Genomic DNA, 24,920 nt, shown 5'->3' on the forward strand with positions numbered 1-24,920 from the left:
AAAATAGACTTAGGAATGAGAGGAATAGCTTTTATATGGAAGGCATAGAAGTATAAGATCAGAAGGAAGGAGTGGAAAAAAGAAAAATAGGAGCAAGATATTAAAAATGAAGAAAAATTATATGAAGATACTGAGAATGAAGAAATGACTAATGCACAAGAGATACATCTTTGGAGAACATCTAGCCCCTAATTCAGATTTTCTCCAGCTCCTCTGACATCTACGCCTATTTTGACAGGCTGTGGTTGAGGACAGTCAGCCAGGCTTCCTTGAGCACGTGCGCTGGAGGAACCTTTGCGATAGTGAGAAGTGGTAAGGATGGGGTCAAGTCTAATTGGACTCCACCATAGCAGACCAGGCGCTTTCATCCATTCAGTTAATAAATGTACATGAGTTCGTGTCATATTTCTGCAACTTACAGTCTTGCGATTTGGGGCAAGTTTATTTAAACTGTCTGGATCTTAATTTCTTCATCAATAAAATAGGTCTAATATCTACCTCGTATAATCACTATGGGATCTGCATTAAACAAGATAATGTAATAAACACCTAGTAATATAACTGGAATATAGTAAACCCTCAATAAATTGTGGTCATTCTACTTATCCATCTGGACTTCTTGCATTTAATTATGTTTCCTGGAGCAAAATTTCAGAGACATCTTAAAAATTAGAGTGAACTTAAAGACCAGGCGAAGCCCAGTTAGTGTCTATAGATGTTCAGCCCCACTTTCTTACAGCAGTCTGACCAACCTTAAAATGCCCTGAAAATAGATCCCACTGCCCCCAGCCCCCACCATTGTTAAATAATTTTTAGGTTATTGTTTTAGCACACTGTTCCCTTGATGTGGGACTCTGAATGGCATGTTGCAGCCAGCGTATTAATGAATCCTGCTTGTCTGTCAACTGAATGTGGTAAATAGTTGGAACATAGCACATTACCTTCTGTGCTCCAGCATCACTATCATTTAAACTCAATAGTCAGAGTTATCCCAGTGGCATAGTGTACAATGTGGGTTTTGGTTGAATATGCAAATAACATGCTATAAGCTCTTCATTCTGTAGGCTTACAGGGATGAAGGCAAAGTGTTCCACAGCACAGATGTTAGAATCAGTTCTTTACTGTTCCTTATATTTCCCATTGGGGCAAATGATTTTCCCAGTGGGATTGCTCCTCCCAGCCGGATCCAAGTGACACAGGAGGAAGCAAACACACTTCAGTGATTTGAGTTCAAGACTACGAAGTGAGAATAATGTACTGCTTTCTGACTTCCTCACTCACAGGGGTTTTATGAGGATTAAACAGTTAAAACAGTTTGAAGATGACAAATGCTTAAGTGCTAAGCATTATTATTATCTGAAACTATTATTACATCAATTCCTTGTGTAATCAAGTATTATTATTGGAAACTCTGCAAGAAAATCTAATCTTTGGAGTTTTCGGCTCTATTTGCAGAACAAAGAGGCATGAGTATCATTCATCCTAAGTACTTTAGACATGTGGATCAAGAGCATCTAGACACTGAGTGAGTACTTCATGTTCACCCATATTTCAACTAATAAGAATTTTGTATTTATTGGCATGACCCAAAAAGTAATATGGTGCCTTGCAGAGGGAAAAAAAACACAAGATTTAGATTCTAGAATCAGAGGAAACTATAATGGAACCTACCCAAACATTTTCAGCTGAGATGAAAACCCCTCCTGGCTATTTGAATAAATTGCTCTTTAAATAATTAAAACTATAACCTATGATCTTCAGTAAATTTTGGTAATTTCTCTGTAGTCAGTTTCAAATATTTTCTAGCTGGCTTCTTTCCAAAGAGTACACCTGTGTGTTAGTCGAACAATGTCTTACTGAAAGATGAAATTAACTAATTTTGTTTGATTTGGATCTTACTTAAAACTCTGGAGTTAGATATTTATATGCAGAGCCACATAAAGAACACTAGCTTAAATTATTCCACCAGGGACTATAATAAGATTTCCATTTAGCTATTAGAACATTAGAATATGCTTAGCTAATGAAAATGATTCTTCTCTGCTTTTCTAACAAACACAAGAGTTGGAGGAGAGGCAAAGAGCTATTATTTTAAGTATAGAACTCTAGTACATTAACTCTCTTCCCTTCCATGCTACATCCTCTTCCTAAATTTATTTACTTTTGTTTCTGAACTTTGAAAAGACCTTAATCTATTTTAATTCATGAAAACCCAATAAAACCTTGTTTTGACTTTAAATAATGGGTCTTTAATGCCTTTGATCCCCCTTTTCCATGTAAAATAAAAGCCAAATGAGTCCTATTAAATGGGGGGAATAAAGTTTATTCCAATAACTATTTTCATTTTATGAGGGCAATTTAAGTTTTCACTTTTGTCCATTAATTATATGGGAAGTCACTAACGTTGGAAGATGGGATGTGTTTATGTTGCCAATTTTGAGCTCAGTTACAGTTTTCACCTTGTACAGAAATAACACATAACCGAGTAGGCGTGCCACCCCCCGCCCTCTGCCACCTCAAGAATGCAGGTGCATGCAGTAAGAATTTGGCACCATTTACAACCGTGCTACAATTCCTGAACAACCATACTTTCCAGTGAGGCTTGCACCAGAATGACCTCAGAATGGCCTCCGAGGACCTCCCATCTTGCTGTGAGAACATGCGAACTCTTCTGGCACTTCAATATATGGACTTCCTGGGCCTTGATGGGAAGGAGTAGTGCTGGTTTCCCCTGCCGTGGTCTCTGGAACCCAAAATAAGAGACCTGGTCAAGATTGGGAGACAAACTTCAGTTTAAGAAAGGAAACTTTTGTTTGTTTTCTTTTATTGAAGTTTAGTTGACACAATGTTGTATCAGTTTCAGGTGTACAACATGGTGATTTGACATTTCCATACATTATAAAGTGATCACCCTGATAAGGCTAGTAACTATCTGTCATCATACAAAGTTATTACAATATTGTTGACCATATTCCCTATGCTGTACATTATACCCTCTTGACCTATTTATTTTATGACTGAAAGTTTGTACTTCTTAATCCCCTTCATCTATTTTGCTCATCTCCCCAGCCTTCTCCCCTCTAGTAATGACCAGTTTGTTCTCCGTATCTGTGAGTCTGTTTTGTTTTGATTCCTCATTTGTTTTGTTTTTTCAGATTCCACATACAAGTGAAATTATCCAGTATTCTTCTTTCCATGTCTGGCTTATTTCACTTAGCATAATATCCTCTAGATCCATTCATGTTGTCTCGAACGACAGGACTTCATTCTTTTTCATGGCTGAGTAGTATTTCAGTGTGTGTGTTTGTGTGTGTGTGTATCACATCTTCTTTATTCACTCATCTTAGGTTGCTTCCGTATCTTGACTATTGTAAATAAGGCTGCAGTGAACATACGGATGCAGATATCCTTTCAAATTAGTGTTTCATTTTCTTAGGATAAATCCCAGAAGTGGTATTGCTAGATTATGTGGTATTTCTATTTTTAATTTCTTGAGGACACTCCATAGTGTTTTCTATAGTGGTTGCACCAATTTAAATTCCCATGAACAGTGCACATGTTCCCTTCGCTCCACATCCTTGCCAACACTTGTTATTTGTTGTTCTTTTTCTAATAGCCATTCTGACAGGTGTGAGGTACAATGAGATATCCCCTCACCCTGTCAGAAGAAAGAAGCCTTTTAATGATACTTAATGTGCCTCCTATACTGCATCTCAAATGTTTTGTGAACTGCCTTTGGGAAAATAATGAATATTTGTGATTTTTTTTAAAAAAAGAATATTTAATTTTACAATAAAAAATTAGAGAAACTGATAAATAAAGAAGATAGAAGAAACTAAGTATAGAAATAGACATCATGTGAGAAACATTAGGCCAAAAAAAAAGTAGAGCAGACACGTGCTAAACATAGATTGGAATGTACAGAAGGACCAAATAGGCATTAAATACTCATGGAGCATATGATTCATCAAATTTTCATGAGGCACTAAGTATTCATGACATATTTAATTAGCCGCTTGTGTGTGTGTACCCATTTAACCTCCACTTGTTCTCAACCCACCACTAAGTTTGGGGGTGCTTGTTATGCATGGGACACTAGTGATTTATGAGACATTAATGCCCCCACAGAACTGACGTCCAAGTTGCAGAAGTAGTATCTGCATCTTTGAAGGCCACATGTCTCTAAAACTTTAAATACATACAAGAAAGTCCTAGTTGTATTAATATATATAAAGAGCTCTTACAAATCAATAAGAAAATATAAACACAATAAAGAACTGGCAAAAGTTATAAACATGCAAATTCACAGTAAAGGAAATATAGGCTAAAGCATGTTTTAGAAGAAGTGTATAAGATCAAAGAGAGAGAAATGGAAGGAGGGTCTAGTCCGGTTTTCAGATACTCTCATAGCTGCCTTCTTCTAGTTCTTCCAGCTTTGGGGTGGGAGGGAAAAACAGATGGATGCTGCACTCTCTTCTCTGTGGGTTGTTGGGGCAGGCAACGCAATGCTGGCTCCTGAGCAGCACACATGTGGTTCCTTGGAGGGCCACATATTTCTCTACTCTTATCAGGTTCACCCAAAATATATTTTTCTAAGCATTCCCAGAGATGTCTTATATATTTTCACTTTTACACCTAGATTTCACGCGGCTTCTTCTGTTCCAACCCTTTCCTTGGAACACTGATGTCTCTGCTTTGAAGTTTTCACTACCCTGAAGTCTGTTGCTTCTTTCCATAAAATGAGGAGAATGAACCACTCCAACATTCTACATCACCCTTTGTCACACAGATTCAAGAGAGGTAAATGGCTACAACTGTCGCAAGAGAGAGTTTTGTCATGGACCCTACTGAGGAGATTCAGTTGCAGAAGAATCCAAAAGACCTCCTCCAGAAATGGTCCATGGCATGACCCACAGGCAAAGTATTAGGGCTTATGGTCCTCTATCCTTCCTTCATTTCCTTCATCATTCTTTTTCTACCTTATCTTCAATTTATAGGCTTGCTACTCAAATGGGCTCCAGCAGCATCACATTACCTGGAAATTGGTTAGAAATGTAGAACTTTGATCCCGCCCCAGACCAGCTTCATCAGCATCTTCATTTTCACAAGATCCTCAAGAGATTCCAAAGCACATTAAAGTTGGAGAAGTACCAATTTATAGAACAGAATTTCTGGATGCTCCCACTCAAGTTATTTGCTTCAAAGGTTATTCTTAGCTGGGTGGCTCTAGGAAGCAGAACTCCATTCCACCTCCTTTCTCCTTCATCCTCCTCCTCCTAAAATGCTTCTCCACCTCCTCCTAAAATGCTGTTCTTGGCAGCATTTTAGTCCTGAACCTATTCTTTCCTGTCTTCTGTTACCCTTTCCTATGACCCTTTACCTTCTCTTCCTGTGGCTAAATGGCCGTGCAGGCTTCTTGGCTCTGTTTACCGGCCTCCCAGAGAGGCTGGAAACAAGAAAGGATCAGCCGTGGCTAACTTGAAGGGCCTTGCCCTGCCTCTTCTCCTGCCAGATGTAATCATTCCCAAAGTTTAGAGGTTTATGACTTTTTGTAGTTCCAAATGTGCGGTCAAGATGCCCTGGTGTTGCGTTGGCAGGACTAATGGCTTATTTAAATATTTTCCAATTCTCTCTTTCAGACCACTTCTTCCATATTGATATCACTTGTATGGGAATATGAATATAGTGAAATCCTGAAGCTCATGTCACATCTGTCTTTAAACTTTTATACTAAGTCCTTATACCAGCAGTTTCCACAGACTAAATCTACTCCGAAAGAAAGAGGATCTGGAATTGGTCCCCAAAATCTTTCCATAGGTTCTCAGATGGACTTTGTGAGTGCGCTTTTCTTCCTAGACATGGCAAGAAATTGTATTTGAAGTCCAGAAAGGGCAAAGACAACTTTCTGTATTTCTGGGGAACTTGGAGAATCCACCTGCATCCACAGAGTCAAAATACTTTTATCTGAATGCACATACACATACACTCACATACACACACACACATGCACACGAATGCCGTACCTTATTGTCCTTAGTATGCATACACTTATTAACCCCTTCAGAGAGGGAAAAACAAAAGAAACACAAAGGTTATCTCTAGGAAGAAAAATCAGTTGTAAAACTGATGATATTATGCATCTTATAAGCATTAGAATATTGAGGACAATTCAGCTGAAAAGATATCACTGGTTATACAACTCAGACAATACAGAAAATAGCAGGTTTAATTGAAACTGATAAGGTACATAGGAGATTAAATTTAACTGGAGAGTAGTAAAATAAAAACTAGCCATTGTTTATTCTCCATGTACACAAGTAACTCTGAGAAGGTAAAAAGTACAGGATAAGAAGGAGTCTTGAAAGAGATTGAAAACAAGCTGGAGACAATTTTCCCCCATAAGTGGGTCAGCCACTTAGATAAACTGAGGCTTTTGGAACTCATTGAAAGAACAATTGTCCCAGCGAGCATTCCTTGATGAGACAAAGGTGACATCCGGACTCTCTCCAGGTTCCTCTGCCATCCAGAGTGAATGTCTGGGCTGTGGGTCCAGAAAGAGCTCCGTAAACAAGTTTTTCTAGTCTAGTCATGATCAAAGATCTAAACGTTCAGCAAAAGCCACTCTCCTTACCTAAAATAAACAAATAATTACTCTAAATGTCAAAACCAACACTCATACAGGCAACAAAAGAAAAAAGTAGATAAACTGGACTTCATTAAAATTAAAAACTTTAGTGTGTCAAAGAACCTTGCCAACAGAGTGAAAAGACAATCCACAGAAAGAGAGAAAATATTTGCAAATCATATATATGATAAGGGTTTAATATCCAGAATATATAAATAACTCCTGCAACTCAATAACAAAAAGACAACTCAATTTAAAAATGGGCATAGGACTTGAGTAGACATTTCTCCAAAGAAGAAAGGCAAATGGCCAATAAGCATACAAAAAGATGCTCAACGTCAAGTGTCATTAGGGAAATTCGAATCAAAATCACAATGAAATACCACCTCACGCCTACTAGGACTGCCATAACTGAAAAAAACCAAACAGGTTTGGTGAGGATGCAGAGAAACTGGAACCCTTGTGCATTGCTGGTAGGAATGTAAAATAGTGCAGCCACTCTGGAAAACAGTTTGGTGGCTCCTCAAAAAAAATAAACATTGAACTACCATATTGATCCAGCAATTCCACTCACAGGTATATACCCCAAAGCGTTGAAATCAGGGACTCAAATAGACACTTGTATGCCAAAGTTCATAGCAGCATTATTCACAATAGCCAAAAGGTGGAAATAACCCAAGTGTCTATCAACAAATGAAAGCATAAACAAAATGTGACATATACATACAACAGAGTATTGTTCAGTCGTAAAAAAGAATGACATTCTGATACATGCTATGACATGAATGAACCTTGAAAATGTTACGCTAAATCAAATTAGCCAGACACAAAAGGAAAAGTATTATATAACTAAATTTAAATGCAATACCTAGAATCAGCAAATTCATATAGACAGAAAGTAGATTAAAATTTACATGGGACTGGAGGGAGGAAGGAATCAGTATTTATTGCTTAATGGATAGGTTACCCAGATTCACAGGGAGAAGCCATAGACACCACCACCACCCCGTTGCTGGAAGGAGTGTCAAAGAATTTGGGGCCATGTTTTAAAACCACTACACCCTCTGTAGTGGGTTCAATTGTGTCCTCAAAAAAGATATGTTCAAGTTCTAACCCCTAGTACTGTGAATGTGACCTTACTTGGAAATAGGGTCTTTGTAGATCTAATTAAGTTAAAGATCTTGATATAAGATCATCCTGGATTTAGGCTAGTCCCTAAATCCAATAACTGGTGTCCTTATTAAAGAAAGGAGAGGGAAATTTGAGACACACAGGCATAAAGACACAGGGAAGAAAGCCGTGTGGAGATGGAGGCAGAGACTGGAGTGATGACAAGCCAAGGAATGCCAGGACCAACAGAAGCTGGCAGATGCAAGAAAGGATTCTCCTCAAAGACTTCAGAGGGCATGTAGCCCTGCCCATACCTTGCTTTCAAACTTCTGGCCTCCAGAACTGCGGTAGAATAAATTTCTATTTTAAGTCACCAAGTTTGTGTAAATTTGTTATGGTAGACATAAGAATACACCTTCAAAAGAATAAAGGTTTGTGGGTGTGAGCAAGTTTTTAGCTTCTGCTTTTTCCCAGCCAATAGAGATTTAGGGATTGCTGCTCCCAGTACAGTATCTCTCTCCCCAACTCTTACAATAAGGCTGGGTCTCTGTGATACAGCCCTGTCATCACTGACTACCCTCGGTGTCAAATCAAGTTCAAAGGTGCTCCTGCCATCACTCTGCTCATGATGTCCCCATTGTTCCCAGTAAGGAATTGTCGATTTTGCCCTTCAGGGTGGGCCATCTGCTTTGGAGAACTGTGCTCTGCCAGCTTTCTCGGAGATGTACAGACTCAAGCATCATCTCTTGGTTCCTCCTGTGGCCCTGTTGATCTCCACTGCATCTCCTCATAGACTGTGGTTCAAGGTTATAGCTGTTTCCTTTTTCGTTGGAGTTGACATGTCTGATTTCTGTTCTCTTTGTTGCTTTGAGGTGATTTTCAAGACAAGAAGGTAGCATCATCTTAACTTTACTCAGCCATTTAAAAACTGGGAGTCCACACCATGCCATTCCACATTTTTGTATTTTACAGCAGGGGTCAGAAAACTTTTCCTGCTGAGGGTCAGATAGTAAATATTTTAGGTTTTGCCTTGCAATGCCTCAACTCTAGCCTTGTACTGCCAAAGCAGCTATGGGCAATACGTAAACAAATGAGCATGGCTATGTGTCAATAAAACTTTGTTTATGAACAAAAGAGTACAGCAGAAGTGATGTAATGTGACCTTCGGGGCTAGATCATGAAAGGCATGCAGCTTCTGCCCTGTTTTCTGGGACACTGAGCCACTGTGTAAGCAATCTGACACCCCTGAGCTGCCATGCTAGAGAAGCTCCAAAATCCTTAACAAAATATTACACACAGACACACACGAGGGAGCTGCCTCTAACTGCCACCAGCACCAAATGTTTCTCTAGTCCCTTGCTCTCCCTTCCTATCCTCTCTAGCCACATGCAGCAATGGAGCACTTGAAATGTGAGTGGAGCAACTGAGGAACTGAAATTTAAATTTTAGTTTATTTTAATTAATTTAAAATTAAAGTTCATGTAAAATATTCATTACTGATTTTTATACTGATTGCATGTTGAAATAATATTTTAGATGTATTGGGTTAAATAAAATATAAGATTAAAATTAATTTTACCTATTCCTTCTGTTTTTAACGTGGCTACTAGGAAATTCTTAATTAATTATGGCTCACATTATATTTCTATTGGAAAAAGTTACTCTAGCATCATCTCCAAAAGGTTCTGGAGCAGAGCCGGTGACCTTGGGCAGTTGTCTCCCACCATGGTCAGGTCAAGTCACTTGAACCCAGTGACCTTGCACGGGCCTTCCAGGCCTCTGTTCTGCACCCAAGCACGGAACAGATCTAAAGTTCACAAGGGGTCCTGGTGGAAGTTAAAGGACATTTTGGAACAGAAAAAAAGGCTTTCTTGCCAGATGCTTATTGCTCCTTTGAGGTATGATGGCATTTTGGAAAGATTTTACTTAAACAATCTTGCTTTAAATACCAGCAGAGCCAATTATCAGGGATGTGATCCTAAGCGTATTTCTGAACTTGTCTGAACATCAGATTCTTCATGTTAAACAAAAAATAATAATAATTTATTGTGCATCCACTCGCCCTTCTTGATCTGTGAGTTTCTTGAAGATGTGCTTTGATCGCTGCCTGGCAGAGCTCTTGTGAGGCTCAGGGATCAGCATGTAAGTGGCCCAGCAGCTGATGCCAAATAAACAGATCAGCATCGAAGAGTTCTGAAGGAGCAGGAAGGAAAAGCCCTGGAGAAGGCAGTAGTGACTAAGGAGTTTACATTCGTGTGTGTGTGCACGTGTATATGTGTGTGCACTTGTGTGTGTGTGTGTGTGTGTGTGTTGCTGGCAGAGCAGTGCAGGAGACAGGCAAGAGGCAAATAAACAAATAAATATGTAACTCAGGATGGGCTGAGTACTGGGAGGAAAAGTAACGTAGGACAAGGAGCCGTGAGTGCCAGGCAGAGAGGCTGCTGGGGAAGGCTTCTGGGCTCAGGGCACCTGCCCTGAGGGTCAGCCTTGGCCATTGTCTCACTTTACCAAGGGCCAGGCCTACAGGGATATAATCTTTGGGCAGAAGTTTGTCCTGTAACGTGCCTCATTTTAATTTTCCTGTATCTGCTTACATTGTTTTTTCTTTTCACTCCAAAAACTGACCTTGTAGCCCCAGAATCACCATGGATAAGTGCAGTTTTCTAAGAAAGCAATTTAACTAAAGCCAGTTGGCCTACAATCCAGCCCTCTAAAGTCAATTCGCATATAGCAGACTTGCTCAAGTGTCTATGTACCATGTGCTCCTTGAATCCACCTGTTTTTTATGTTTAACTTTTAGAGCATTTTCTATGAAGTCAGTTTTACTCGCTTGTGAAGTTTTATATTTTTCTCATTGTTTTTCTCCTTCTTGCTAAAGGTATTTCTGTCTTATTTTCCTATTAAACATTTATGCTGTTGTTCACATATGATTCATTAAATTGATCCCTTTTGAGATTTCTTAACTCTTTTACTCTTTTCTTTGTTTTTTCATACCTATATGTCTCTCTGGGTTTGCTAACGCAACTTAGCCCCACCTGCGTTTGATGCAATTCATGAGGTATTACTATTTAGACTGAGACAAACTATACTACAGAAAGCTTCCTAGTAGAATTTTTTTACTATGTGCTTCTGGAAAAATAAGATGGCAATACCTGTGTAAGTGTGCTACACATGAACATTAAACCCGTTGGACTTTAGGCTTTAGAGAGGTTGAGCTTCCATAACCCACCCCTGTGGGCAGAGACTAGCCCTCAGGTTTTTTTTTTTTTTTCTGCTTTATTTCCCCAAGTCCCCCCTGGTACATAGTTGTATATCTTAGCTGCAGTTCCTTCCAGTTGTGGCATATGGGACACCACCTCAACGTGGCCTGACGAGCGGTGCCATGTCCGCGCCCAGGATCTGAACCAGTGAAACCCTAGGCCGCCGCAGCAGAGCGCGCGAACTTAACCACTCGGCTGCAGGGCCGGCCCCAACCTCAGCTTTTCTGATTCCAAATCCAGTGCTTAAATCAAGCACTCTATACTGCCTCTATTAATAATTTTGCAAATATGCTAATTATGGTGCTAATTAGTTAAATAAGACACAGCTGGTCTACCATTTGCTCAAACACTGCCTCATTTGAACTTCCAAAATGTCATTTCTTGTCACCATTACCACTTTAACAAAGAGGAAATTTGGTTGAATGAATGAACAAATTAATTAATTATATAAAGCAGTGTTTAGAAACTTAGTGCAATGATAAAAAAAGAAAAATTGAGATCAGGAAATAGTTAAACAAAGTAATAAAGAAACATCCTCCTTTAGAACATTGAAGCCAGTGGTTCTCAGACATGGGAGATTTTGTTGCTGCATGGCACATCTAGAAACGTCTAGGAAACATTTTTTAATGTACCCTAGGGAGAGGGTGCTACTGGCATCTAACTGGTAGAGGCCAGGGATGGTGCTAAACATCCTACAGTGCACAAGACAGCCCCCCAAAAAAGAACTACCTAGCTCAAAATGTCAATCGTTGCTGAGGTTGAGAAACTCTGTTTTAAGGGCAGCTTGTTTACGGAGGTGAAAATGGGGTGCACTCTGAAGACTCACACTGGTCTGGAAGGGAATATCCTCTCTGTGTCATCTATTTCCCCACTAGTGCCTTCACACGTTTTGCGCTTTATAACCAAGCTCCTATTTCAGAAAGAACTCCACGTTCCTCTGTTAGTTCTTTCGGCCTGAAGTCTTGGGTGAGGCTCTGTTTTGCTTGTCTGTTTTCTCTGGCACAGTCCCCTCTCCACCAACACTTTTCATGAGCTTGACTCTTGCTCTGAGTGGACAGAAAGGCCGTTATTGCCTCAAGTTTTGTCCCTGCTCGCAGACCCGTTGGCTGGGCGAGGCTCCCTGGTCAGGCAGAGCGGGCAGGGCCTCTGGCTCAGTCTACTCCCTTTCACACCAATGTCGGGCCAGGAGCTAACTGGGGCAAGGGAAGCTTTCTGCTCCTTTCCGTCCTTTCCCACACCATGGCCCCAGTCGCTCTAGCCTTCCTGTTCTGTCTTCCTCTACTCCTCCGTCAGACAAGCTCTGGAATCCTTACCCGTGGCTGCCTGACAAGCCTGCCCCATCTGGCATCTAGACCTCAGGACTCAGGTCTTTCACTCTTCCCTTTAAACCCTGTTCTCAGATAGGGTCCCTCAGGAAAGAGTGAAGAAGTTAATGACTGATAATTAATGCCCATCCCCTTCCAGGCAGAGCTGTCTGTTATCAAACGACTTTGCCTTAGCTCAAGGAGCAAAGGGCTAATGCTGGGGCATCAGACACGCTGCTAGAAAGTGTTTTCCCATCCTTCACCTCCTTGGCTGTCAGATCTCCTTCCCAGGATTAAGAGAGCAAGGGATTCCTAATCCCCAGTAGAACAATGGGACAACACGCCCAGAGCTCCAGGTGACCCAGCTGGCTGCTGGTGGTGCCTGCATGAAGCTCAGGGCTGCAGACACTAAGCCTGGTCTCTTCAGCAGAGACACCCACACCTGCTTGGCGGGGAGGCGGGGCGTGGCAGGCGGGGGTGGAACCCTTGCAGCGCCTCTGGTCTCTTCCTCGAGTGTGCAGCGCCTCTTCTGCTTACACGAAAGGACACCCCACCCAGCAACCCAGAGGGGAATCCTGTTTTCCACTTGGGGGAAGGCGTTGCTCTTTCTCCCCTTCAGTCTCCTGGCCCTTGGAGCTATGGGTTGATGCTGTTCGGAGTCCTGAACAGCTTTCCCTTGTTAAACCCTGACTTAGAGTCTTGCAGGCAGCACCTTCCTTCCTCAGAACCAGCCTCAGCAGATGCTTGCCGCTTCACGAAGGACCACCGAGCTTTCCTTGTTTGGGTCTACATTTCCTCTCATTTCCGTCTGGCTTGAGAGGACTCCAGTTGAAACACCCACATTCTTCCCCCAAGTTCTCATTCTGCTCTCTGGCCTCACTGAATAAAGGTCATTATAAAAAGGCAAAACAAAACTTAGGATTTCATTGTCAGGCAAAATACAAAAACATTTCAGAAATGGCCTGAAGATCCCTAAGGAGCCCTCAGCCTAGAGGGAAAACAAAAAACACAGTTAAATACTGGCTGAGAAATGCTGAAACTGATTTATGCCCACGGTGCAGTGGGCGCCCAGACGAGGGAGAGAGGATCTGGGCAGGGCGGTGGGGGGAGGCACGGACACCCCCACAGAGCAGATACCGCCTGCCCTGGTAAGCAAGTAACGTAACATCCTCAGGTGAGAAACACTTGCTGTTCCAACGCACCACTGGTTTAGTGGGCACTTTTATTTCCCATTATATAAATGACGTCAGAAGTCAGTATTATTTAGCACACAGCATTGCTTTACTAGAAAATCGAAGTTTTGAAGCAATTTTCCATATGACTCAAGAGGCAAAATATAATTGAGAAAATGTAAAGTTGTTGTTGTTATTGTTTTGGTCCAAATTATGTCCTACTTTCTATATGCTTTTTCAGCCTGTTGAATTTTACCCTCGATTAAATTTCATCTGATTCCAGAAAGTTCTAGCACTATCTATGGCCAGTATTGCCTCCGTGCCATCAGGTTTTTGCACAGTAATTATGGCCAAGTTACTTTATTTCACACCACCTGTGGCAAAGTAGGACAATTACCCAATGCACCTCAACAACCAACATGACAATTATTTAGGGACCTGCCCTGATGTTATCACTGCTGTAGTCATCTCATTTATTACTCTCCAGCTAAACACCCTTAACCTAGTTAGCCGCTCCCTGTCCTTTCCCTTTAAACTCCCACAATGTTCCTACCATACTGAGTCCAAGGTTTTGCTTGGTTTTGCTTTGTTTTGTTTCGTTTTGTTTTCACAGGACATTTATGTGTTCCAAATAACTTTTTCCTTTTTAACTAAATCAAGCAGCAAAGCTCCTGGAGGTGCATTGGTTTAGGAGTTCTCCATCCACAGATTCAGGGCGTAGTAATCCAAGATCGTGAGGATTGCGATTAATATTGTATTGTCCTATTTTAAATCGGAAGTGGAACCAGACAGACTGACTCCAGACAGAGCCTGCCCCCTCCAGCACTCACACTAAGCTCTCCTGGGGTGGCTGTGACCACCATAACACAAGGCAAGCACTCTGGAAGTGTGGGGGAGGGAAGGATTGCTAAACTCTAAGGGGATACTGAAGAGAGAGGGGCTGGAGCCGGACCTTTAACGCTGGAAGGGCTTTCAAGAAGTCTAAAACAGAAGAAAGGCCCTCCAAGGAAGTGGCTTACCTTCAGCAAGACACCATGATAGAGAAGGCCCTATTAAAAAAAAAAGAAATGGGGCCAGCCAGGTGGCACAGTGGTTAAATTCGCACATTCATTTTGGTGGCCTGGGGTTTCCTGGTTCAGATCCACGGTGCACACATGGCACCGCTTGGCAAGCCATGGGGTGGCAGGCATCCAACATATAAAGTAGAGGAAGATGGGCACAGATGTCAGTTCAGGGCCAGTCTACCTCAGCAAAAAAGAGGAGCAGATGTTAGCTCAGGGCTAATCGTCCTCAAAAAATAAAAACAAAGAAAAAAAGAAGTCAGGGCAGAATGAAACTCCTTTGAACTAGGGACACTTTTTTAGTTTTCCAGGAATAATTTTCTTATTGAGGTATAATCGACATAACATTGTATTAGTTTCATGTGTACAACAATTCGGTATTTGTATATATTGCAAAATGATCACCACAATAAATCCAGTTAACATCTAAGTGAACTTGGCACGCTTGTAACATTCTCTTCCATAAAGCCAACTCTCAGATAATCAGAAAGCTTGTGGTTCTTCTGGGACTGTTGCATTCATTCATTTAATTAATTCATCATTTTCTAAGAGCCAGCAGTGTACAATGTGTAGAAAGAAGATATGGCTCAGCCCTCAAGAAGCTCAACGTACAGTTAAGATGTGTGTGTGCTCACTCATGTGCATGCATGTATGTGAATATTCAGCTGTAACATAATCTGTAAGTAAGCACTGTGTTCTGTGGGCACACACAGAACAGCGAGACTAATTCTGTCTTACAATTAGAGGTAAAGGTGAAAGATCATGGAAGTCTTCACAAAACAAAAGAAACAAAAACAGAGCCTTGAAAGCCAAATAGGGTTTTTCTGGAGGGGAGTGTGGGGTGTTTGTTTTTTCCAGGCAGAAGGGGCCACACAAGCAAGATGACAAGACTCCAGAGGGCCTGAGTGTAGACTGTTTGAAAAGGTGGGAGATCAAGCTGGAGCAGTAGCCCAGAAGGGTTTTAAATGAGTGTGACATGACTGGATCTGTGTTCTGGGAAGACCCTCCTGGCAGTTTGTGTGAATATTGGAGTAGAGCCTGGAAAGAGCCTGAACAGAGGTACGTTCCTTTCCATCCTCTCATCTACCTCACAGAGGCCTCAGGAGGCCTGACATTTGTCTGTGGATTGAACCATTAGAATAGATTGTGGACTAAGTGTTTACATAAATGCCTTTGCAGCCAGCAGAATGCAAAGAGAGTACAGACTTAAGGTCAGGGGGAATAAAAATCAGGCTGCTCAAGAAAGTAGCTCAATGATTTGGTCTAATTTGTACTTATGAGTCTTGATGTAGCATAAATAAGATTTCCTCTCACAATTATGAAGTTTACACTTAACTTTTAAAGCCGCTTCTGTGTTCTAAAGAGTTACCTTTACCCGTCCACACCAGTCCTGGCTCCAGCCCCAGCCCAAGCCCCAGCTAAAGAGAAAATGCAAAGCTCTCTTGACTTTAAGGGACCCCAAGGAAGAGAGCTTCCACTTGGCAGAGCTTCTCTCACCAGGCTTTACTCTCAGGATTTTACATTTTAACAACTCTGTTAACACAGATAGACCATCACAGATAGGCTATGAAATTCAAGTGGGATTTGTGAAGAACTCGTACAGTTTAATACAGTCCCTAAATCGTTCCTTGGAATATGGTTTAACCACCTCATCAAGATTCAAGAATCTTAACTATCCAGAACCATTTTTCAAAGTGCTGATTGAATTGCTGTTGTATTTACTTGCCTTTTCACACATGTATTTTAAGCATTTTACACATACGTAACCTGATGAACTAGCGACTGAATTTCTAGAGTAATTTCTTAACAGCCAAGAAATAAGAATGGGGGATTTAACTCTACAGTTCAAGATGCGCAAGCCCTAGCGTGTCTGGCAACACACAGAAGCCAGCCACGAAAAGGACTGTCGTCTGCAGCCTTGGGGGACTTCTCTCTGTTAATTGTCTCTCAGTCTCAGAGAACAAAAACACATTGGTCGATCTGGGCCTTGGAAAGTGACTTCTATCCCACTACAGATGATGGTGTTAAGCATCAGAAAATTTTTGCACAATGATGACAGGCCAGCATGTGCCTTCTGAGTCCTTTGTTCTCAGCATCTCCTCCCCCCTGGTCTACAACTCAAGCCCCAGAGGGGGGTTTCTGAAATTTCCTGGCAAGCAGAAATCCATGTTGGCCATCCAGAGCACTGCCACCAATCCACTTGGTGTAGAGTGAGGAAGAGAGGCACCTCCTCTAGGAAAACTCCCGAAAGTCTGAGAGGATGGGTGATTTCATCGCGTATGGGAAGACATGCTACGGGCCTCTCCAGTAAGAGATGAAAATCCCACGGCTCCTCAGTGGAGTTAATGTTGCAGTTTACTCCCCCTGGGGACTTTATTATTCCACAAAGTTTATTTTCACCTTACATCTGAATTGTTTAAAAATCAACACAATTTCCCCCCAGGAAATCTATTCCAATGTTCACCAATTAGCTACCTTTAAAAATATTCTTAATATAAACCTGTCATTTGCAACAACCTACAAAATTGAGCTCTTTTACCTTTTTCTTTTCTTACACTTTGAGTTTTATTTTCTCCTGATGTTGTAACAGAAAAGAGCACTTGAGGAGGAGGCCAGAGGTCTCTGTTTCAGTCTGGACCCTGCTGATAATGCTGGAAACCTTAGAAGGTCAATTGACCCTCAACCCTCAAAGCGGACGGAAACTTGCTGAGCCGATTGCCCCACGAGACTATTGTGAGTCTCAGACAGTAACTATGTCTGTGAAAGCAATCTAGAACCCACCAGGAGCCAGAGCAAAGAAAGGGAGCTTCAAATCTTCCATCAAGATTTCATATCAAATGACATGTAGTTTCAACCTACTTAGCTTCCTTTGATATTGGCCATAACTTTGGCCCTCAAATAGTTGACATTCTTAGAATTAATTTAATAATAATCTGACTGCTGCATGTGCTTCCTGAAATATTTACAGCCAACTATGAAGACAATAACATTCTCACTTGGGAACTAAAGACTTTAATGGTTATTATTCCTTATCAAAATTGATTTAAATTATGTACTATCAGACCATCAACGAGACCATTGCAGATCTAAGAGATGTGCCAACATGTCCTCATCTGCTGTCTCCTATTCTCACAGTCCACCCATCCTGATTAAGCAAACAGCCTGCAGAGTCCTCGCTGCAGAGACCACGCAGCTGCTGGGAACTAGGAAGTGAGTGAAAGAGAAAATTAAGGAGGAGCACACTTCATAGATTGTGAATTTTCAGAGGATTTTGTGGGGAAATTCTTCCTTTTCTTTTTTTAAGCAAAGCTTCTTTTCAGATTTCCCTGCTTCATCATTTAAATTACAATGATTTTCAGAATGTGTCTTTGGCAGTAGACGTTATGTTTGGTCTGATAAAAATCCCAGCAGGTCTCTCTTTTAACCAACAGCTCATCTAAAACTTTTAGCAAATCCAGAACATAAGAGAACTCACAAGGAAGTTTGGAGAGTGGGAGACCTAAAATCAGCTGATAGAAAACTAAGCTTTTCTCAGATGGAGCCTGCATAAAATCTTTTGCGCTCATGTATAGAACTGCTCAGACAGTGTCTGTGGGGTTGAATTCAAAAGGTCCAAGTGCCAGAAATAACAGTTGCAGTAGATTTGGTCCAGAAACTTATATTGGGATTAGAAAAAGAGATTTTCTTTAAAAATCTGAGTTTTACTTTCTTTTATAATATAGTTTATAAATGGAAATGCTACTATGTGAAATTCTGGCCCTTTTTTGGCTTTAAAAGAGCCATGTACAAAATGAAAAAGGACCATTATGCCTTGTGAGTTCTAGATCCCAGAGAAAGCAGTGTATGTTCCTTCTAATAGTTAACAATCTCCTAATGAAGGACATTTGTGCATGGAAAAGAATTATCTAAATATTTCTAACATTAATAATATTATTTGAATTTCAGTCTTTCTTTAAACAAATATCTCTCATCCTGTATAGTATGCTTCTGTTTGGCTCTATATCTTGAGGAGAGTTTGAATTGTCTTTATATTTGCTAATCATGTAAAGAATTCAAGCACCATATTTTCAAATTAAGCTTGCTTTGGTTTAAGGTCTGCCCTTTAAAAATATATGGATTCAGTTAAGTAATCTACATTTTATTGTATTTTAAGCAAATACAGAAAGAAGCTTTTAGAAAAAGCTAACATGCACAATTTTCTTTTTCAATAGATTTAAAAGAAAATAGTATGATCAGCCAAAAGCAAATTGCCAAAAGGATTGACACGTTGCAAGACTATGGGTTTTGGAAGTGGGTAGCTTAACATACTGTCTTCTTCACAGGCTGCCGAGAAGAGATTAGCTTACTTCTCTTTCCAGCGGCATGGTAGACAATCCTCTGAATAACTCTCCTGGTAAATACCTCTAACATTGCTGTATAAAGCATTTTTAAGTACCCTTCTAAATGAATAAGTGACCTGGAAAAAAGGACAGGAATCTTCAGAAGAAGAAGAAAAAAAAGGGAATTAAATGAATACCAAAATCAGCTAAATGAAACCACATAAGTACTAGATGGAAACATGCGTGAGTGCCACTTCAACGTCCAATGAAGAGAAAGACTTTCTAACTATAGCTCAAAACCTGGAGGCAATAAATCTGGGAGAAAATATTCATGACAAACATCATAGATAAAGAGTTAATATCTCTAATTTTAAAGAATTTCTAAAATTTGGGAGAAAAAAGATGAAAAATCCTGAGAAAAGTGGGCAAAAACACAGACAATTCACAAAAAGAGATATAAAAATGGCCCCAAAGCATAGGAAGAGATGTTTATCCTCACTCATAATAATAAAAATGCAAATTAAAACTACAGTGAAATACCATTTTTTACCCAATAGATTGGTAAAGTTAAAAAATATGACGATGCACTCTGTTGGTAAGGCCATGGGAAATAGTTTCATACATTGCTGGTAGAACTACAAAATGAGAAAAACCCCATATGGAGGGGAATTTGGCAATATCTAACAAAACTACATGTGTACTTATCCTTTAACCCAGAAATTCCCCTGGTAGAAATTTACCTAGAGAATATACCTCCAACAATACAATACATGAATTTTTCTGTGCATAAAGCTATTCACAGTAGCATCACCTGTAATTACAAAATGTTGGAAACCACCTAAATGTCCAAGCATAGGAAATTGGTTGAATAAACTATGGTGCATGCACACAATGGAATACAATGCGGCTTTAAAAAAGAATGAGATTGATCTCTAAGAACTGCTGTGGAGTTATTTCTAGGAGACATTATTAAATGAAAAAAGCAAAGTGCTAAAGAGTATGTATGTTATGCTACCTCTGGTAAATGGATGAAAAAAATAAGACAACATACCTATATCTAGTTATCACTAGAAAAAAGAAATAGAGGATGGATTAACCAGAAAAGAATAAAGTCAATTACCAATTAGGAGTAGGAAGAATGGAGTGTAAAGAATACGAGTGAAATTTCTTTGACTTTTTTTGATCACTATCCCACATATTCAAAAAGGAAATTAAACTAATAAGAATAGGAACAGGGCAGTATTGGTGAGGGGGACACCTAAAACTGAAAGAAGCCAAAACAAAGATTAAGAGACAGAGAGAGAGAGGAGAGAGGGGAGAAAGAGAGAGTGCAAATGATAAACCCAATTGGGTAAAACATTAACAATAGGTATACTGCGTTGATTAGTGTCCTCCAAGAATTCACGTCCTTCCTGGAAACTCAGCATGTGACCTTACTTGGAAGTAGAGTTGTTACAGATGTAATTAAGGTAAGAGGAGGTCATACGGGAGTAGAGTGGGCTCTTAATTCAATATGACTGGTGTTCTTATAAGAAGAGAAGAAGGGACGCAGACAGACGTGCAGAGGGAAGATGATATGTGGAGTCACACAGTGGGAAGAAGGCCATGTGCTGAAAGAAGGAGAGAGTGGAGTGATGTGTCTACAGGTCCAGGAATGCCAGGGATTGCTGGCAGCACGAGAAGCTAAGAGAGCATGGAAGAGATTCTCCCCTGGAGCCTTCAGAAAGAGCATGGCCCTGTCAACTCCTTGATTTTGGACATCTAGCCTCCAGAACTGTGAGAGAACAAATTTCTGTGGTTTTAAGCTATTCATTGTGGTAATTTGTTACAGCAGCCACAGGAAACTAATAGTGAGCAAATCTGGGTAAAGGGTATAGAGGATGTGCCTTGTACTGGTTTGTTTTGTGCAACTTTTTGTAAGTTTGAAAGTATTTCCAAATAAAGCCGTTTTTTTAAGGATGTAAAAGCAAACAACAAAAACAAAAAACAAAACAATAGAACTCCTCAGAATCTTAGTGGCCTTGTCCCATTGCAGTCTCCCAGGGAGCCTAGGTAGAGAAGGATGTACCTAGAGATTTGTGAGCGTGATTTTTGTCTAATGGAGAGGATTATAAAGTGAAACATAAAAAGCTCGCAACATTTTCAAAGGAATTGTATCAATTTAGACCGAAAACAATAGAGATCCCACAAAATGAAAAGACGCCTTTTATTCCCAAATGCTCTGGGCAGGAAACAGCCTTAGCAAACTATCCAGCTTCAAACACAGGCCAGTTCTTATGGAAAAGAGGGGAGGCCTCACAGGGCAGAACCAAGAGCCCAGAGAGCAAAGAGCCCTGGAGAATAACTCCAAGGCCATAGGACTGAGCCCTAAGCAAGGGACCTGCGACAGCTGCTGAGTTTCAGAATTGCTCTTGACAAGCAATTGCTATGTACTCTCATGTTTCATATTTTTGACAGCTGGCTTAGATTTGTTTCACTCTTGAATTCTGAATGCATAAGGGACACAAAACTTGTTTCTTCTCTTCCTGGTCTTCAGATTAAAAGGAATGTTACTCAAGGAGTGGCACCTGAGAAACAGTACCCCGCCCCCGCCCCCCTCCCCTCCTCGCCCCCCAGGAGCCTCATTTGCACCTAGACCTTATCTAGATGACCAGATCCCGGACTTCAAGTTGATTCTGAAAGGGATGAGACTTGTTGGTCTTGGGGAGAAGGGATGTGTGTGTTTTGCATATGAGAGTGATGGAAACTGTTATGGTCAGAAGACAGACTGGGGCAGAGGGTATTTTCCCAATACAGGCACAAGAATACTGTCATTCCACATGCTCTCATTACAATGTGACTTTGAGTCTTCTCTCATCAATAGAGGAGATCTATAACAGGGTTGCCAGATTTAAAAAGTAAAAATACAGGAAGATCAAGCAATTTCTTAGTATATGTATGACCCAAATATTGCATGTGGCAAACAATGCTAAAGAAAGAGTGCTATTTATCTGAAATTCAAATATAATTGAGCATCCTATATTTTATCTGGGAACCCTAGAACTCTTTTTCTTAAATCCAGGTGGGCTTGTAATTACGGCAGAGATGATGCTGTGTGACTTCCATGCCTAAACGGTGGCACAGCTGCCTGGTTCTCTCTCTTGGGTTATTTGCTGTTGGAATATAGTCACCATGCTGTGAGCAAGCCCAAGCAGCCTGTGGAGGGGCCCACGTGGAGAGGAACTGGGGCTGGGGGCCAACAGCTCCAGCTAAGCTCCCAGACAACGGCCCCACCAACTTGCCAGCCACGTGAGTGTGTGGAGCTGTCTTAAGAGTAAATCTTCACTCCAGCCCATAGTTGAGACATCCCAGCTGTGCCACTAAATTTTAGGGTTGTTTCTTATGTGACAATAAGGTAACTGGAAAAACAGCTCACATGTTATATTAATCAGGGTTCTCCAGAAATATACCACCAACAATATATATACAAAGAGAGAGAGATTAAGATTTTAAGGAATTGGCTTATACAATTGTAAAGACTTCGCAAGTTCAAAATTCACAGGGTAGGCCAGCAGGCTGGAGACCCACAGAGGAATTGCAGTCTGAGTCCAAAGGCAAACTTCTGGCAGAATTCCCTCTTGCTAGGAGGAAGGTCAGTCTTTGTTCTATTAAGGCCTTCATCTGATTAGATGAGGCCCACCTACCTTATGGAGAGTAATCTGCTTTACTCAAAGTTCACCAATTTAAACGTTAACCTCATCCAAAAAACACCTTCACAGAAATATCCAGAATAATGTCTGACCAAATATCTGGGCAGCATGGCCCAGCCAAGTTAACATATAAAATTAACCATTGGACACAGCGAAGGCTCATAGCTCAGGATTTGTCTAAACCAGAACTTTTCTCCTGGTCCCTGGAGATGCCTCAATGTTTTTGTATGTACAACTTTACTGGGCATGACAGAAGTACATGCTCTTTGCTGCCAGACTTTGCCACCAATTAGCATTGATTCTAAGTACCCCAGTTGCAACTCTGGGGGCATAACATTCACTAAATGACAGTACAGATTTGAAATATCCCTTTAATACTATACAGAAACTAACCCAAGTAGCAGGTATCTTTATCAAAACCCCTTGACCTACAAGAGGAGGGAAAAAGTTCTAGCTTTAAGAAAAGGCACATGTGCTTTAAGGCTTTGCCACTAATGACTGGTGCCCACAGATGAAAATGAATGGGAGGGTGAATTAGTACTTCCACTTCCCATACTTCCACTCATCCCTGACCTATGGAGAATGGGGAGATGAGAACATGCAGTGTGGCTCCAGCAGTATTTCTGGAACATACCCAATAAGGAACGGACATGACAAAAACATCTCTTCTTATCTTGCAAGAATCACATGGTAGATAGAGGAGTGTCTTACTTCAGGGAGGCCTTTCCATAGCTCTCTCACTTCTCCACCTTTATGCTTTATTCTGGCCCCATCCCTCATCTTGCTTAATCAAATCAATTTCCCCTCCTTGAAATAAAAGGAGGAGAACTTTATGATATAGCCCAGAAAATATTTTTTAAAATCTGGGTAGAGAATGACCAATACATCGTATCTTGCAATGTATATGTTTTTAGTAGGTAGGACCCTACTTCCAATTTGGATTAACACTAGACAGTCAAGTTCCAGATACCAGATCCTTTACTGTCTACTTCCCATCCATAATATCCATATCTTACATCTAGAAGAGAATTGACCATATCTGCAAGGTCTTACCTCTTCTTAAACACCATCTTCACTTAATCTTCTCACCTCTTTCTCTAATCGGTACTCACCCATTATCCTGAATTCCTATAATGCCTGTACATATTTTACCCACTTCTTTAATCAAAAACACATTCAAAGTTGGGCCACCTTCCTGAAGTTTGAATAAATCATTTAATCCCTTAACATCTCTGCGCTTCAGCTTCTTCTATAAAAGTAACATAGGAAAATGACAATTACCATGCCTGCTTCACAGACTGTTTCAACTATCAAATGAGACAAATTGGGGAAAATGCTTCAAAATGTAAAAAAAAATGAAACCATAGAATCTAAAGTGTTATATTGCCAGATCTGCCTTACACGGAAAGAACCCAGGATACAGAAATTTTTTCTGTCCTCCCTTTCAAGGACAACAACCATCCATTGTTCAGAATTCCCAAGGTTCAAACTTTTGAAGTCATGTTTAATATCACACTCCTTTTAATTTTATGCTCTAAAGGTCATAAACCTTTGAAAAATCTCCTATATCCTTCCTTCACTATCCATCTAGGATATTCTCCAGGCTGTCTTTAATTTGACCCCTCCTCCAGCCAGCCACCTCCTAATCCAGTCCCTCTGACACATTATTGTCATGTTAGTCTTCTTAAGCCATTTATGTTTAGAATTCCATTCCCCTACTCAAGAATTGCCAATATCTCCTCACTTTCCTGTAGGATAAATTTCAAAGGCCTCCATTTATCTTATCGTCTACTGCTCCTCTTTATAATCTGCCCAAGCAATAAACTCTTTCCTCACATCTTGATCATTCCAGTGTTCATACTCTCCAATGCTTTGCTTGTACTATTTTTCTATCCTAGATGATCCGTGTTTCATCCATTCTGATAAAAAGTCTAATGTGGTTTATGGTGCTCAACTCAACTGCACTCGTTAGAAGAAGAAAGTGAGGTTTTTTGTCTGCTCTCATAATAACACTAGTTCCATCAACATTTGCTAATGTCCAGCTTCTCTGTACATATGAATCTGGGCAAAATGCTTGATTAGGTTTATAAGTACACCTTGTCCTGCTCACTCAAGTGGAACACTGATGATCTCCAGATGCCATCTCTCTTTCTTTCACAGTGGTCCCTCCTAGTTCCACCAAGCTCTTCCCTAATTAGTCATATCTTCTCCTTTTCCCTCTCAACCTTCCCAGCCTAAGGAATGTCCCCAAGTTTTCTCTTACCACTTAGTCTTCCAATCTGTAGTCTAGTCGCTTGAGTTCCTCCCCTTTCACTGATGCTTAGAGTTTTGAAACACAGAAGCAAAGATTGCCTTCTTTCTGTTTCTGCTGTGTCTTTCC

At 40.6% G+C, this 24,920-nt stretch overlaps 1 long non-coding RNA gene across 1 annotated transcript in view; it reads right to left on the reverse strand.

Annotated features, from left to right (window-relative positions):
* Positions 1 to 2,302: 2,302 nt before the first annotated feature.
* Positions 2,303 to 24,920, reverse strand: part of LOC138917757 (uncharacterized) — a 32,227-nt gene continuing 9,609 nt past the window's right edge. Inside the window, exon 2 of the long non-coding RNA XR_011426202.1 lies at positions 2,303 to 2,743. This is a non-coding gene — a long non-coding RNA (uncharacterized lncRNA). The remainder of the gene's footprint in view (positions 2,744 to 24,920) is intronic.

This window comes from Equus caballus, chromosome 15 (genome assembly GCF_041296265.1).
Source record: "Equus caballus isolate H_3958 breed thoroughbred chromosome 15, TB-T2T, whole genome shotgun sequence".
Classification (NCBI taxonomy): domain Eukaryota; kingdom Metazoa; phylum Chordata; class Mammalia; order Perissodactyla; family Equidae; genus Equus; species Equus caballus.